The following is a 16634-nucleotide window of genomic DNA, read 5'->3' as shown; positions in this document are numbered from 1 at the left end:
AACCCATGGATTCATCCAGGTCTCCTGCATTGCAGTCTGATTCTTTACCACCAGGGAAGCCCAAGAACACTGGAGTGGGTAGCCTATCCCTTCACCAGAGGACCCAGGAATTGAGCCAGGGTCTTCTGCATTGCAGGCAGATTCTGTAACAGCTGAGCTACCAGGGAAACCCAGTCGCTTCCTAATTTGGCCTCTATCATGAAATTTCCCCTGGCCATCGAGGTAGCCTCGATGGCTCCTGTTTTGGCATAGTGTCACCTGATTCCCATGTTCTGATACAAAGTATGATACCTAGGAATGTCGGTGTGCAAGCATAAGAGGAATACCCACCAGACAGGTTAATGGTAAGGTACACACAACAAGCACATTGTATTAAGAGGAACACAAAGCAACAGACATCATTGACTCAATGGACATGACTTTGAGCAGACTCTGGGAGATAGTGAAGAACCGGGAAGTCTGACCTGCTGCAGCCCATGGGGTTGCAAAGAGTCGGACATGACTGAGCAACAGAGCAACAAAACAAAGCAACTATAAAGTCCTACTTGGAATTAGTGGGTAACCCAGTCACAGTCACAGGTGACAGCCATTAAGGGAGAGTGAAAACCTTTTTTTCACTCAGACCACTTCTGTAACTTTCCAGGTAAGAAACCTTGACTGCATTTTTTCTCCTAGAACTCCTCGTTCAAATGAAACTCTCAGGTTGGGAAGCTGGAAGAGCTCTTTAGAGAAATCTCATCCAACTCTCTTTTTGGACTTTGGACCAAACCGAGAGTGAATGGCAATGTGGCTTTTCTAACATCACATAACTAATGAGAAGCACAGCTAAGCCCAGAACCACAAGCTCTTGACTTGACACCCTCCTGAAGGACAGCTGGATAACATTGGTCTTCTGAAGTGCATATTGTATGGATAAGTGAGAACCTGGCATCCAGCAAGCATGGGGATGTCTGCTGTAGACTCACACATTCCTTTTTGGTCTTGAATGTTCTCATAAACGTTGCAGTGCTGGAGAAATGGTCACAGACCCAAGACCTCAATATTTGTGCTCCTGTTCTGCCTTAGATTAAGTTAAATATTGTTTGTAGATGATACAGATAAATTGGTTCAGCCATGAGCCTGTCTGGATGGCTAAAAGGATGCTGTTTATTTCTCTAAGAGGTTGCCCAGCTGAGTAAGAGGGCTGTTGAACTATTGCCTTATTTCACACACAGCTTTCCTATTTATTCTAAGACTTGGCTTTAGAGAATGCACTTAACTGGTTTGCCTGGCTGTCATTTGTCAAGCTTCTAGTAGACTCAAGAGCTCCAGTGGCAGTGAACTTGTCATCTCCCTCTCTCTTGACCTTTCTCCACCAATGCCAAAGATACTGCCAGCATGCTGTGGCTGCTCCATCAATGGAAATTGAGTTCACTGCATGAAAGAGTGATTGACTAATTAGAAAGTTAGAAGAAGTTCTCAGGCTTCAAGTGTATGAAAATGTAATAGATGAGTGACAGGGAACAGTTGGTCCCTGTGTCCATTCAGGCAAAGAAAACAATGAAAAGAGATTTGTGTAAAGCTGTTGGAATGTAGAACGGCCATTAGGAGGACAAACTGGCAATAATTGTGAAGCTAGTTGAAATGCTTTTGGCTGTAAGGGAAATAAGAAAGTGCCTTGCCATTTATCAGCTGTGTGACACTGGAAATCATCAGTGGTCATCTCACCTTCTCCTTTATAGAGTAGCCCTCATGAGGTGAACTCATGAGGTTGTTGGAAGGATAAAAACTGGGTAATGTTTGAGGACCCCAGCACAAAGTTTATATGTAGTTGTTGCTGTGTAGGTTAGCTCTCAACTTTCTCTTTCCTTTTTCCACCCTAATATTTAATCTTTTCTTTTTTATTCAAGTAAGTAAGTAAAACAGATTTCCAAAATTAGAAAACAAGGGGGGAAGAAGGTTTGGACTAAGGCAGGGTTAATAGAATGAGGAGGAGAATGAGAAAGATCGAAAACTATGAAGAAAAGCGGGATTGACAGAATTTCATGTGTGAATGGATGTAGAAGTGAAGAGAGAAGAAAAGGCAGCGCTCTTCCTGGAGATGGGACACATTGAAGGGTGGGAAGATGTATTACACTATCCAGGTAGACTGACAGATTTATATTCCTATAGTCAATGAAAGGATCTGCCATTCCATGTATGAGTGCAAATCAGAGTTACCTCTGCTTATTGAGAGGTCTAAATCAGAAATGAAAGGTCTTATTCTCTGCTCTTACCCCAATCCTATAAGACTCTAGGATGGTGGTTTCCATATGAGGCTTTACTGCAGAATCACCTGAAGGGCTTCTTCAATATCCATCCCCATGGACTCAATCTCCAGAGATTCCAATTTATTGGCCTGGTATGGAGGAAGGAAATGGCAACCCACTCCAGTATTCTTGCCTGAAGGATCCCAGGGACGGGGGAGCCTGGTGGGCTGCCGTCTATGGGGTCACACAGAGTCAGACACAACTGAAGTGACCTAGCAGCATGCGGGACTTGGCATGTGCATTACAGACAAGCTCCAGGGGTTATAATGATGTACAGTCAGGACCAAAAATTAAAAAAACAGGAAGACAGAGTTCACTGTCAATGTTCTATCAAGCCAGGCCTTGCTTTCAAAGACTGTCACCTAAGAAACACACTGGAGCATTGTGAGAGAGCTAATATCCTTGTATTTTGTATCTGTCCGTATGTACCTTTTAATTACCTGGTGGCTGGGTCAAATTCAGTTCTTTTAGTCCCTTATTTTTAGAGTCTGAATTCCTTTGTTTCTTCTGAGTTGGAGCATCCCTGGTGGGGAGAATAGGAGAAGCTTGCCCAGAATCAGCTTCTTCTGGGCATCTCTGAACTTGAGAGCAAATGAGTGCCCACAATCTTATTTCTATTATAGCACTTTAAAAAAAGCTTTCTTTTTCATTGAAATAGAGTTGATTTACAATGTTATGTAATGTAAATGTTATTTACAATGTTAGTTTCAAGTGTGCAACATTGCTTGAGATAGAGTGGGAAAGGGAGTAATTATCCTACGAAGAGAATCACTGCCATAGCGGATGACCTTGAGAAATGTTTAGGCCTCTGTGGGATTCAATTCCCTCTAACTATAAAAATGTATATAGTTAAACACACACATTATACTGTTATGAAGAGATAAAACACCTAAATTCATCAGCACACACATGGTATACAGTTAGAATACAATAAATATTGGTTACTGATATCGGTTGGGCTTCTCAGGTTGTTCAGTGGTAAAGAAGCTATCTGCCAATGCAGGAGACAAAGAGACATGGGTTTGATCCCTGGGTTGGGAAGATTCGCTGGAGTAGGAATCCAGTATTCTTGTCTGGAAAATTTCATGGACAGAGGAGCCTGGTAGGCTACAGTCCATGGAGTTGCAGAGTCGGACACAACTGAGTGCGTGCACACACACAGACACTATCAGTTATTTATCATTGTTAAAAATACAATATTGTTAGATTACATAGCTCATGAAATAATTGAGTATAGTGAAAGGAAAAGTTTTCCGATATTTCCTAAATTCATGTAGGCTTTTGAATCAGGGTTAGATTTAGAATCAGATCCAGATATTCTGGAGCTTCCCTGGTGGCTCAGACAGTAAAGAATCTGGCTGCAGTGCAGGAGACCCAGGTTAGATCCCTGGGTCAGGAAAATCCCCTGGAGAAGGAGAGAGCAATCTGCTCCAGTATTTTTGCCTGGAGAATTCCATGGACAGAGGAGCCTGGTGGGCTACTGTCCATGGGGTCACAAAGAGTTGGACACGACTCAGTGACTAACACTAGATATTCTAGGGTATTCGAGTGACATTGCCCAGGTCCGATCCACTAATCCTTGTGATAAATTTCTGATTTTGATTCTAATATCCAAATGATTTATTCGTAAGAAGTAATTTCTTCATAAAGAACTGGCTTAAAACTGTAATATGAATGTAAAATAGCAACAAACCGATTTATCTTTAAAAAGTATTAAATTTCAAATAATTCAAATTTGATTTTCCATAAAATACAGAGTCCATACAGGAATTATCCAAATTATCCCTTTGAAAGCTACCCCGTGGGCAAAGAGAGTGGCCCAATTGGACCCAAAGATGGACTTCATAAGGAATACAAATCTGAAATTACACAAGAAATGTTGAGTGTATGTACTTTTTTTTTTTAAACTAGGTTCCATAATAATCCAGTTCTCAAAGGCTTCATAGTCCCTAAAGGTAAAGAATAACTGTTTAACTTACTGAGTTGAAGTGAGAAGTCACTCTCAGTTCAGTTCAGTTCAGTCGCTCAGTCGTGTCCGACTCTTTGTGACCCCATGAATCGCAGCACGCCAGGCCTCCCTGTCCATCACCAACTCCCGGAGTTCACCCAGACTCACGTCCATCGAGTCAGTGATGCCATCCAGCCATCTCATCCTCAGTCATCCCCTTCTCCTCCTGACCCCAATCCCTCCCAGCATCAGAGTCTTTTCCAATGAGTCAACTCTTCGCATGAGGTGGCCAAAGTACTGGAGTTTCAGCTTTAGCATCATTCCTTCCAAAGAAATCCCAGGGCTAATCTCCTTCAGAATGGACTGGTTGGATCTCCTTGAAGTCCAAGGGACTCTCAAGAGTCTTCTCCAACACCACAGTTCAAAAGCATCAATTCTTCGGTGCTCAGCCTTCTTCACAGTCCAACTCACATCCATACATGACCACAGGAAAAACCAAAGCCTTGACTAGACGAACCTTTGTTGGCAAAGTAACGTCTCTGCTTTTGAATATGCTATCTAGATTGGTCATAACTTTCCTTCCAAGGAGTAAGTGTCTTTTAATTTCATGGCTGCAGTCACCATCTGCAGTCAGTCTAGTTGTCTTCAAAAATCTGCAATTGATCATTACAGCGATGATCTGTGGTCCTGAACTTCAATATTCTTTCTCATCTGTAAAATGGGCATGATTGCGCTACCTGATCCCTAAAGCCCCATTTTATTCTAAGCCCCTATAATTGAAAAAAAGTTTAATCTTGAAAATTTTATTCCATTTATAAGACTGTTATTAACCTTTCCAAAGTACTATCAATCTAAAACATTCGCTTCTCAAAATACTCAGATTCCTGATGGTAATCATGATTTCACTCACCGTTAAAATTTTTGGCTACATACAGAAAATATACATCTAAAAAGTAGGTTGTAGGTAGTAGAATACTACCAACTAACAGATATCATAAGTGGCAAGACAGTCAAAACAGCGTAGAGAGACCTGCCTGGTTTGGAGCAGAGGTCTGAGGAGCTGTTCAGAGCCTTGTCTTGACTTTCAGCAGAAAAGAAAGCAATGAATTAGATGTGCTTTTCTCTGCAAAACGTTTCTTTTGCCCCCGAAGCACCTTCTGAAAGAACCGAGTGGGTGTGAAGGGATGATGTTGACCATAACCCTGTTGCTTCGATTTGGGGAAATCTCATAAAACACGAATTTCCTGGTTTTGGTGGTCCCTCAGCACCCAATAATATACAGACTATTCCTTTCCCCATAGAGCAAGTGGTGCACTCATATTAAATTAAAAAAAATAAAGAAAAAAGAGTTCAACTCTCAGAGGCACATTAATCTCAATGGCGAAAACTTAGAAGATAATTATTTTTTTTTCTCAAGAGCATGCAATGAGAAATTAACTATTTTCTGGTGCAGAACCAGTTATTTTTATTAAATTAATTATGTTTACCCATGATAGATGATAATAGGAGTACATTTATTTTTATGACCAATAATTTTATCAAAACTCAACTTGGGGAACCTGGAGAACAAGATTCTCCAAAAGGCTTACACTATAGGCTAATAAGGAGAATAATTGACTTAGGGGGTATGGATTATTGCTAGTGTGTCTTCATAACCTGTCTATCAAATCCAAAGACAGAGGTTTAGATCTGTTGATCTCGTGGTTTATGGTAGAACAATGCTGAAAATGCATTTTTATGAAATCTTTGGCAGCTATAGAGAACCAGGGCTCTCATGGATCAGTACGAAACAAATTGCAGTTGAATAATTGTTGCTGAAGTGGGCCAAACAAGAAAACTTGGTAGAAGTTAGAGCAAAGCAAGGTTTGTTTCAATTAAAAGAAGGTTTTTAATAATTTCCATTGTTCAACGATATTAGGGTCACAGGTCTCCAATTTGGTCAGGACTGAGGGCTTGGAGAATTTTGAGCATTACTTTACTAGCGTGTGAGATGAGCACAATTGTGTGGTAGTTTGAGCATTCTTTGGCATTGCCTTTCTTTGGGATTGGAATGAAAACTGACCTTTTCCAGTCCTGTGGCCACTGCTGAGTTTTCCAAATTTGCTGGCATATTGAGTGCAGCACTTTCACAGCATCATCTTTCAGGATTTGGAATAGCTCAACTGGAATTCCATCACCTCCACTAGCTTTGTTCATAGTGATGCTTTCTAAGGCCCATTTGACTTCACATTCCAGGATGTCTGGCTCTAGGTCAGTGATCACACCATTGTGATTATCTGGGTCATGAAGATCTTTTTTGTACAGTTCTTCTGTGTATTCTTGCCATCTCTTCTTAATATCTTCTGCTTCTGTTAGGTCCATACCATTTCTGTCCTTTATCGAGCCCATCTTTGCATGAAATGTTCCTTTGGTATCTCTGATTTTCTTGAAGAGATCCCTAGTCTTTCCCATTTGGCTGTTTTCCTCTATTTCTTTGCATTGATCGCTGAAGAAGGCTTTCTTATCTCTTCTTGCTATTTTTTGGAACTCTGCATTCAGATGTTTATATCTTTCCTTTTCTCCTTTGCTTTTCACTTCTCTTCTTTTCACAGCTATTTGCAAGGCCTCCCCAGACAGCCATTTTGCTTTTTTGCATTTCTTTTCTATGGGAATGGTCTTGATCCCTGTCTCCTATACAATGTCATGAACCTCATTCCATAGTTCATCAGGAACTCTATCTATCAGATCTAGGCCCTTAAATCTATTTCTCACTTCCACTGTTTAATCATAAGGGATTTGATTTAGGTCATACCTGAATGGTCTAGTGGTTTTCCCTACTTTCTTCAATTTAAGTCTGAATTTGGCAATAAGGAGTTCATGGTCTGAGCCACAGTCAGCTTCTGGTCTTGTTTTTGCTGACTATATAGAGCTCCATCTTTGGCTGCAAAGAATATAATCAATCTGATTTCTGTGTTGACCATCTGGTGATGTCCATGTATAGAGTCTTCCCTTGTGTTGTTGGAAGAGGGTGTTTGTTATGACCAGTGCATTTTCTTGGCAAAACTCTATTAGTCTTTGCCCTGCTTCATTCCGTATTCCAAGGCCAAATTTGCCTGTTACTCCAGGTGTTTCTTGACTACCTACTTTTTCATTCCAGTCCCCTATAATGAAAAGGACATCTTTTTGGGGTGTTAGTTCTAAAAGGTCTTGTAGGTCTTCATAGGACCATTCAACTTCAGCTTCTTCAGCATTACTGGTTGGGGCATAGACTTGGATTACTGTGACATTGAATGGTTTGCCTTGGAAATGAACAGGTAACATTCTGTCATTTTTGAGATTGCATCCAAGTACTGCATTTTGGACTCTTTTGTTGACCATGATGGCCACTCTATTCAGCAATATGTGAACCATGAACTTCCTGATGTTCAAGCTGGTTTTAGAAAAGGCAGAGGAACCAGAGATCAAATTGCCAACATCCGCTGGATCATTGAAAAAGCAAGAGAGCTCCAGAAAAACATCTATTTCTGCTTTATTGATTATGCCAAAGCCTTTGACTGTGTGGATCACAATAAACTGTGAAAAATTCTGAAAGAGATGGGAATACCAGACCACCTGATCTGCCTCTTGAGAAATTTGTATGCAGGTCAGGAAGCAACAGTTAGAACTGGACATGGAACACCACACTGGTTCCAAATAGGAAAAGGAGTTCGTCAAGGCTGTATATTGTCACCCTGTTTATTTAACTTCTATGCAGAGTACATCATGAGAAACGCTGGACTGGAAGAAACACAAACTGGAATCAAGATTGCCAGGAGAAATATCAATAACCTCAGATATGCAGATGACACCACCCTTATGGCAGAAAGTGAAGAGGAACTCAAAAGCCTCTTGATGAAAGTGAAAGTGGAGAGTGAAAAAGCTGGCTTAAAGCTCGACATTCAGAAAACGAAGATCATGGCATCCGGTCCCACCACTTCATGGGAAATATATGGAGAAACAGTGTAAACAGTGTCAGACTTTATTTTTCTGGGCTCCAAAATCACTGCAGATGGTGACTGCAGCCATGAAATTAAAAGACGCTTACTCCTTGGAAGGAAAGTTATGACCAACCTAGATAGCATATTCAAAAGCAGAGATGTTACTTTGCCAACAAAGGTTTGTCTAGTCAAGGCTATGGTTTTTCCAGTGGTCATGTATGGATGTGAGAGTTGGACTGTGAAGAAGGCTGAGCACTGAAGAATTGATGCTTTTGAACTGTGGAGTTGGAGAAGACTCTTGAGAGTCCCTTGGACTTCAAGGAAATCCAACCAGTCCATTCTGAAAGAGATTAGCCCTGGGATTTCTTTGGAAGGAATGATGCTAAAGCTGAAACTCCAGTATTTTGGCCACCTCATGCAAAGAGTTGACTCATTGGAAAAGACCGTGATGCTGGGAGTGATTGGGGGTAGGAGGAGAAGGGGACGACAGAGGATGATATGGCTGGATTGCATTACTGACTCGATGGACGTGAGTCTGGGTGAACTCTGGGAGTTGGTAATGGACAGGGAGACCTGGCGTGCTGCGATTCATGGGGTCGCAAAGAGTCGGACACGACTGAGTGACTGATCTGATCTGATCTGATCTGAGGGCTTTCCAGGACTTGGAACTTTCAGTTATAAAATTGAAAAAAAGTTCTATGGAAATCAGAATGAGTTGGTTGTCCTACCAACAGCCTGAGAAAGTTTTGGAAGTAGTGAGTGCTCCATCATTAGAGGTGATAAAGTAGAGACTTACTAACAAATTCTCAGGGATGTGTTAGATAAACTTTTGTTTTGGGGAAAAAGAATGAGCTCAATAACCTCCATGGAAGTCTGAGGCACTGAGAGACTCTCCAAAGAAAAATTATCTATGGTAGAGTCAATTTCGTTGCTAAATCCTCTAGAATGATAAATCCTTCCATATTTAGAATCTATATTTAGAATTCAATGAGTTGAATCTCTAATCCTTTGGGACAATTTCTACAATAAAGCCATCCATTAAGAAGATATTTCAGACAGAGGCAGACAGTTAGCATAGTTCTGATGGGGAAAGCAAAGAATTTGAAATCAAAAGATTAATGCTTTAGAATTAAGTTGGTGTGTTCAATAGATTTAGATAATTTGTTAGTCTCCTTGATCATTGATTTCTTGCCTCTGAAATGACAATATCTACCCTGCTTATTTTGTGGGCTTGTGGGGAGAATCATACCAGCTAGTGTATGTCAAAGCATTATGAATTTTGAAACACATCCATTTTCATGGCAGGTTTTTAAAAACATGATTCTCTATATCATTCCAAGATTTTGACAAGGCTGGTGTGCTCACAAGCCAAATAGATGTGACCAAGCTGCATTATTTAAAGTGGGCTAAACTATGGCAATAAAGAATTTGGCAGACTATGTAAGAGGTCAGTGTTAATAAGAGATTGTTTCTGATTGGTGATTATTCATTGACAACAGAAATTCATAGACTCAGGCATTTTCCAGCTTCTGGCTGTGGCCAGAAGTTTCATTGCTATCCTTACCATCTTGTAGGACACTGAAAGGAGAATATGGAGACAACACTTTTGCTTCTTAAAAGCTATGCCCAGAAATGGCACCTGCCACATTCTACTGACTAGAACTTACTCACATGACCTAATCATGCCAGAGATTCTGGAAATTATAACCTAGCATGGGTCTAGGACTATTGGAAAGATCATTGGAGGTACGCTATGTCAAACCTTTGTGAGCTGAGATGCTTATGCCCTTATGCACTATGTATTCAGTTGTGATTCTCACTGTTGTTCTGGGAAATTAAACATGAATTTTAATTTTAATGAAGAGTCAAAAATCTCTGCCACAAAATTCTCATGATTATGGCACATTTACAGCTAATGCATAACTAGTTCTAGTGTTTGGACTTAGATCCTGGTGCCAGCCCAGCCTCTCAAGCCTGGGAGATGCTTGGATGAAACTCAGAGTAAATATCAATTATTAGACCTCTAATCTCCTTCTGTTACTTAATTCTGCATGTATAGAACACCCACCATGTGCCAGGAATGTTGCTGAATATTAGCTACCCAAACAATAGACAAAACATGGTGTTGCCTTCAAGGAGCTCACAGGAAGTACTGATTTATTTTCCTTGGTTTCTCCAAAGATTTTTCTTTCTTCTACTTGGTCTATGGCAGTTCAATATGCATAAGTATTTGAACTGTCTCTTAAACTCTGTGACCAAAGTTTGCCTTCATCTCACAAAATTAGCCCATTTCTCTCTCATCATATCATATTTCTTGGTCTTTCTCTATGGAAAGAATATTTGCTGCTTTAAGAAAAGTTTCAGTTCAGTGATAGATACCAAATAATGTGTACACGAAGATTACCTAAGGGGATAACAATTGCCAGTTATAAAGCTGCGTTCTCTGTTATCAGTTGAGATGCTTAGTTTGCCACTAACAGAATCCCCTGACTCAGAGAAGCTAAGCAGTAAGAAAAAAGCAAAAATTTGCTCTCAAGAGAAATCCTAAGGTAGGACAGTTGCAAGATTGGATATTTTAGTGATTCAGTCATGACATCAAGGACTCAAGCTGTCTGGGTCAACATTATAACCAGTCTGACCCCTCACAATCATAAGATCACTGTTACAGTTCCAACTGTTCAGCCATCTAGGAAAAGACATACCTAGGAAAAGAAGAGGAACTACTTTATTCCAGTTACATCACTGTAGGGACACAAACAGAAGCTCCCATCAGACCTCCTCAAAGCCCACAACAGCATCATATGCCTTTCCTAAATCAATTATTGGTAAGGTAAATGGAATAACAATGACCAGTATAGGTGAGTACAAGATTGGGTCGAGGAGGCTGTATTATCCAAAGTCATACTTCTGTGAGCAAGAAAGAAGAGCAGTTTGTGTGTTTCCTTTAAGAAAACAGTAACATTAGATATAGCATTGGTACCCAGGTTTTATCCCAGGTGATCCTGCTATTGACTGCTTTTATTTTTCTAACTCCTCTCTGGTTTTCTAATTTGGTGATTTTCTCAACTCTTTTCTCAACTCTGTACACCATTCGGTCTTCTGTTCTATCTGTCAAGATGGGCTACATTCCCTGTCCTGAACCCTTTAGACTGGGCTCTCCTTCTTTGCGGATATGTAAAGGCAAGTCACAGACAGTGTTCAACAGGTTAACGTATCTCATGCTCTTCTGAGATAGATATGATTGTGGGACTTGTGAAGACTCCTCAGCTACATTTTTTTGTGTGTGAAGTATGTTAACAGAATATTGAATAAGTCCTGAGTTCTGTGGGTAGGAATCAAGAACTGTATCTCCTCCATTTTGACATGCCCTACCATAGAACACTCAACATAAAACTATTAATTCTGGAGTTGAAGAATCAGTATTTTAAATCAATGTCATGGGTTCCACAGAGGGAGGCAAGGTCCTCCATAGCAATGGATGAGTTTGGGAATGAGGGTTTCAGAATTCCCTGTTCAACTAATCCCATCTCATGTTTCACTCAGAAAAGCTGATGTTTCTATACATTATATATGCATCATACATAATATATAAAACTTTCTTGAGCAAAAGTTCTATTTAAAAATAACCTAAAAGTGACTCTTCAAGGTAATCATTTAGTAGCCCATCATTCCTTTTGACCCCAAATTAAAACAAAAAAAAATTTGTTTTTATTTCTAAAAAAATTATTTTACAGTAGGTCCTTGCTGGTTATCTACTTTAAAATATAGCAGTGTGTACATGTTAGTCAGTCCCAAACTCTCAATCTATCCTTTCCCTAATCCTTTCCCTCAATAACCATAAGTTCATTCTTTAAGTCTATGAGTCCACTTCTGTTTTGTAAATAAGTTCATTTGTATCTTTTTTTTTTTAAGATTCTGCACATAAGTGACACCATATGATATTTGTCACTCTCTATCTGATTTACTTCACTTAGTATTATAATCTCAAAGTCATATTTTATATTAAATCTTCTCTCCCTACTTCGAAACTCTTGACTCCATTGGCTTTATTTCTGATCCTATCTTCAGACCCTTACAAATTTGGCATGCATTCTGACTCCAGGTCTTGGCTCTTCAGCATAGGAGAGCTCTTAATATGAAATTGTCCTCACTTCTCCCACTGTCTCCCATAAAGAGAAGGTATCCTCTGTCATCTGTGATGAGAACCTAGAACTCTGATTTCCAGATCACCTCTTTTTCCAACATCTTAGCTGGTTCCTGATCACAACTGTTCCAAGCCCATTTGTACACAGAAGAGTTTGAACATTGTCTAGAATTTCCTTGGGCTAATATGAGAAAGTCCCTTGACACATTTCTCAGTTGCTCACTTGCTAAGTCACACCCAACTCTTTGCAGCCCTGTGGAATGTAACCTGATGGGATCCTCTGTCCGTGGGATTCTTCAGGCAAGAATACTGGAGTGGGTTGCCATGCCCTCCTCCAGGGGATCTTCCTGATCCAGGGATCAAATCTACATCTTGTGCATCTCCTGCATTGGTAGGCAGATTTTTTTTTTTTTTTACCACTGGGTCACCTGCGAAGCCCCCTAAATCTTTGCACAGCTGACAGCAATTCTTATTTCCATCTCAATTGTGATTTTCCAGGCACCAAGGCCTTTGTCTTCCACTGGAAGAATTTCTACTTTAAAAAGTCAATCCCTTTTGTTTCAAAGACTGAATGCAATTATTTTACTGGCTGAAATCTTGACCATGACTACATTTACCTCTTTAAATATGGTAAATATCTTGCCCACAGAATCTGTGGAATTCTTGTCTCTAGAGACATGTGAAATTGAACTGGACCTGGTCCTCAAAAAGATGATTGTTGTGTTGGCAAGGGGATGGATGGGATGACCTGGAAGGTCTACTCCAGCTCCAATTTTGATGATGTGATTCTAACCAGATGGGGCCAATGGCGTATTAGACGTCTATTGATGCTACCTCTGTGCTTTTCATCCTGGGTTTATTCTTCTGGTAACTGTATATTTTCTTTGGCCTGGGCTCTCCGTTTGTGATGCACAGCATATGCGTCACAAAAGCCTTTTGTGTCTCACATGAAGCAGGCTGCAAAGGGTTCCTGAAGGAACTCAGCAAATCAGCTGTCTGCATCTACATTTTCATTTTCTTCCGGAAACCCTCGATCCTTCACAGATTACAGCTTTTAGTGTATTTTATTTATTTGAATATGGCCAGAGACATGACTTCTTAATGTTATGGTGTCATGTCTGTGTCTGAAGAAAAATAATAAACCACAGTATAATATCTCACCATGTATGGTTTTCCCTTAATAAGAGAGCAGGGTAGTTATTAAACAGTTACTTAAAGATAGTTGGATAGTCATTAGGTAAATATAAATTTCCTAGAGACCAGATCTCTTATGACTTTAGCAGCTATACATTAGGCATTACATTTACTTAGAAATATGCACTATCTGTATTTCCATAGGCTTCTCTTTCATCTACTCATGCTAGATTGGGGAAATACGGAGTCTATTGGTATGAGAGCTGAGGATTTCTCTGTAGTTTGTTTTGGGATTCATCAACACAAGACATTTGTCTCATCATGGACCCTGCCCTGAAATTCATGTGGAAGCTGGCTATAAGTAACAGCATTTATACTTAAAACTGTGCCAGCTGAGCACTGGGCATTTTTATGGTAGGACACATTTGGTCATTCCTATTTCTCTCCTCATATTGAATAGCCACCTATTGTGCTTACAAATCTGGCCATCTTCTTGGTCTGGGACTTAAGGACTCCCTGTTGTATGTAGGATAAAATCCAAATTTCTTCGCCTAACACACAAAGGTTTTCTTATTCAAACCTCAAGTTATCTTTTCTAGTCTCACTGTGGCTTGCTATTTCTTCCAGAATGCTAGCTTAAAAAGCCTAAAACAATCTGTCATTCCCAAACTAACAATTTTCAGCACATTGCAAAGTTTTTGGCCTACTCTTCTCTTTGTCCAGTTTAATTTCTGGGTTGGGAAGATTCACAGGAGAAAGAATAGGTTACCCACTTCTGTATTCTTGGGCTTCCCTTGTGGCTCATCTGGTCAAGAATCCGCCTGCAATGTGAGAGACCTGGGTTTGATCCCTGGGTTGGGAAGATCCCCTGGAGAAGGGAAAGGCTACCTACTCCAGTATTCTTGCCCAGAGAATTCCATGGACAGAGGAACCTGGCAGGCTACAGTCCATGGGGTCGCAAAGAGCTGGACATGACTGAGCGACTTTCATTTCACTTTCCCTTTGTCTAGGTTTTACACCCAACTCACCTTCTCCTAAAGAACTCCTTTTCATTCTTCAAAACAAAAGTTAAGTGCCATTACTTTCCATTCAAAACATTTGTCATGCATCTCTTAAACGCTAAGTACTAAGGTTGTTCCTGCCCTTCTAGAGCTAGTTTAAAGTAGGAGAGACAAAAATCTCAAAAGCGATTATAACACTTTAAGATAGTTGTCTAAGGTGTCTGAGATGAAGCACTGAAATGAAGTTTTAATAAATACTATTTTGACTTAGTTTGAGACTTGGATAAGTGGCCAGCTAATTCCTCTTCCTGACCAGCTGATGAGGTCCACACCTTCAACCACCTCTCTTGCATGGCTATCACACATTGAGTCACGGTAAACCTGCCATAATCTCTCCAAGACTGAGTACCAAACAACCAGGGGCAACCCTTATGCCCAGAACTTGCTGAAATTGTTCAAACTAGCCAATTCTAAGTCTGCCTACCCTGCCTTGCCCATTCCTTCCCATGGATACCTCTATTGTGGAAGCTCTTCCCACAGCTTCCCCTTCACCCTCTGCCTCACGACTGACCTTGGTGCTTCCCCGTGTGGCCCTACATGGTGTACTGTCCTTTCTCCAGGGAGTTATGAACAACAAAATTGTGAAAACCTTTCTGGTTTCTGTCTCTTGATCTGCATCTGGCTTCACCATCCCTCACCCAAAGTAATATAGTTCAACCACCATATTACCTATTGTAGACTGGAACAGTCCCAGGTTGAGAACTTAACTGAAAGACGAATCAGAGTTAGACAAGCAAGGGGTTTTGGGCTTTCCTGGTGGCTCAGATGGTAAAGAGACTGCCTGCAGTGTGGGAGAACAGGGTTTGTTCCCTGGGTCGGGAGGATTCCCTGGAGAAGGAAACGGCAACCCATTCCAGTATTCTTGCCTAGAATATCCCATGGATAGAGGAGCCTGGCAGGCTACAGTCCCCAGGGTCACAAAGAGTCAGACACAACTGAGCGACTTCACTTTCACTTTCATGGGACAGGAAAGAGTGATGTGGACAGAAGAATTAGAGCTTGTAGGGAAAACAAGGTATGTTATGACCGGGAAGAAAAGCTGTAGGAGGTGTTTAAGGGCTGAGAAATTGCCATTGTGACCAGGTATGGAGTTGATGGAATAGAATGCAAGAGTCCAAGCATGAGGTGCTTAGTGATGGCTTCATGAACAACAGCATCTGGTTGAAATGTCTCTCAAATCCATTTTGCTGTTTTCTGTTCTCTGTGTTAACATTTTATTTCCTTCACTAGACTTAAACTCCTTGAAGGAAGGAACCATGTCTCATTTACCTTTGTGTCTCCAAAATTGGACATTTATGCTTTTTATGGAAGGGGGCATCCTTTTTTATCAGCTGATTCAATTCATTGTATGGCAGAAACTAACACAACATTGTAAAGCAACTATATCCCAATAGAAACAGAAAATGCATTTAATAGCCTAACCTACAGAACATATTATCTGAGCCTAGCCTATCTTAAACATGTTCCGAACACTTACATTAGCTTACAGTTGGGTAAAATATCACAAAGTTTATTTTATAATAAAGTGTTGAATATCTCAAAAAAAGACATATATGCTTTTAGAATGTGAGTTGAAGGCTTTGTTGTATTAACTTCAATCACACAGAGCGACAGTGTCCCCATTGATGAAATCATATAAAGGATGCAGTAAGAAGCAGAACTCAGAATGCAGTTTTTAAGCTGTGGAACATGAACTGTCCTTAGTCTTACAAAATGATGTTTTACTAAGAATTTAGAAGGGTATAACCCATACTCAGGTCCTTACTAGTATGTGATTGCAGGCATGTGGTATAATCCACTCGGCTTTAGTTTCCCTAGCCATAAAATTGACATAATACATAGCTCAGTGGGATTTTTCTTTTGGTGAAATTGGATACTGAATGTAAAATACCACGTGCAATTATGACTAATAATGTTAGGCATTTAAAAAAGTATGAATTAATTCCCTCATCTTTCTCCTTCCCACTCCTGCTCATCCTTTGAATGCTGATTGCTGCTGCTGCTGCTAAGTCGCTTCAGTTGTGAATGCTGATTGGAGGTGCTTTAAAACTGTGCTGATTTCAAATGAAGGTTGGAATAAACCCTCAAACGAATGATAGAGTT

Source organism: Bos taurus, chromosome 6, assembly GCF_002263795.3.
Source record: "Bos taurus isolate L1 Dominette 01449 registration number 42190680 breed Hereford chromosome 6, ARS-UCD2.0, whole genome shotgun sequence".
NCBI lineage: Eukaryota > Metazoa > Chordata > Mammalia > Artiodactyla > Bovidae > Bos > Bos taurus.
This window is presented reverse-complemented; position numbering follows the sequence as displayed.